At 35.0% G+C, this 337-nt stretch overlaps 1 protein-coding gene across 1 annotated transcript in view; it reads right to left on the bottom strand.

Annotated features, from left to right (window-relative positions):
• Nucleotides 1–337, bottom strand: part of ABCA13 (ATP-binding cassette, sub-family A (ABC1), member 13) — a 207,582-nt gene that overhangs the window by 71,761 nt on the left and 135,484 nt on the right. The gene's annotated exons all lie outside the window — the stretch shown is intronic.

Genomic DNA, 337 nt, shown 5'->3' with positions numbered 1-337 from the left:
AAGGGCAGAAATTCATTATCTTTTTCAAAATGCTTTCTTTCCTCAAAGGCTGTATTATTTTCAAATACACAATCCAAATCAAAACCAAATTAACAATTAAATCTCATTCACATTTAGATTCCCTGGTAGCTTCTATCAGGTAGGATCACCTGCCCTTCCCTTTTGAAAGCAGGTAGTCTTCCAGATGCTATGGAAGTGTTATGTTCTAACCTTGTTTTACATGAGTCTTTTTTCAAGCAAAGTCCTTTAAAACATTTAAAGCAAAGTTGCATCTGCTGAGAATAGTTCAGCCATCTCTGACTCCTGTTATTTCAGATCAATCTATAGCCATTTCTAG

Source organism: Charadrius vociferus, unplaced genomic scaffold, assembly GCF_000708025.1.
Source record: "Charadrius vociferus isolate BGI_N301 unplaced genomic scaffold, ASM70802v2 scaffold103, whole genome shotgun sequence".
NCBI lineage: Eukaryota > Metazoa > Chordata > Aves > Charadriiformes > Charadriidae > Charadrius > Charadrius vociferus.
Note: the sequence above shows the minus strand (reverse complement) of the source record. Positions and strands in the feature narration are given on the sequence as shown.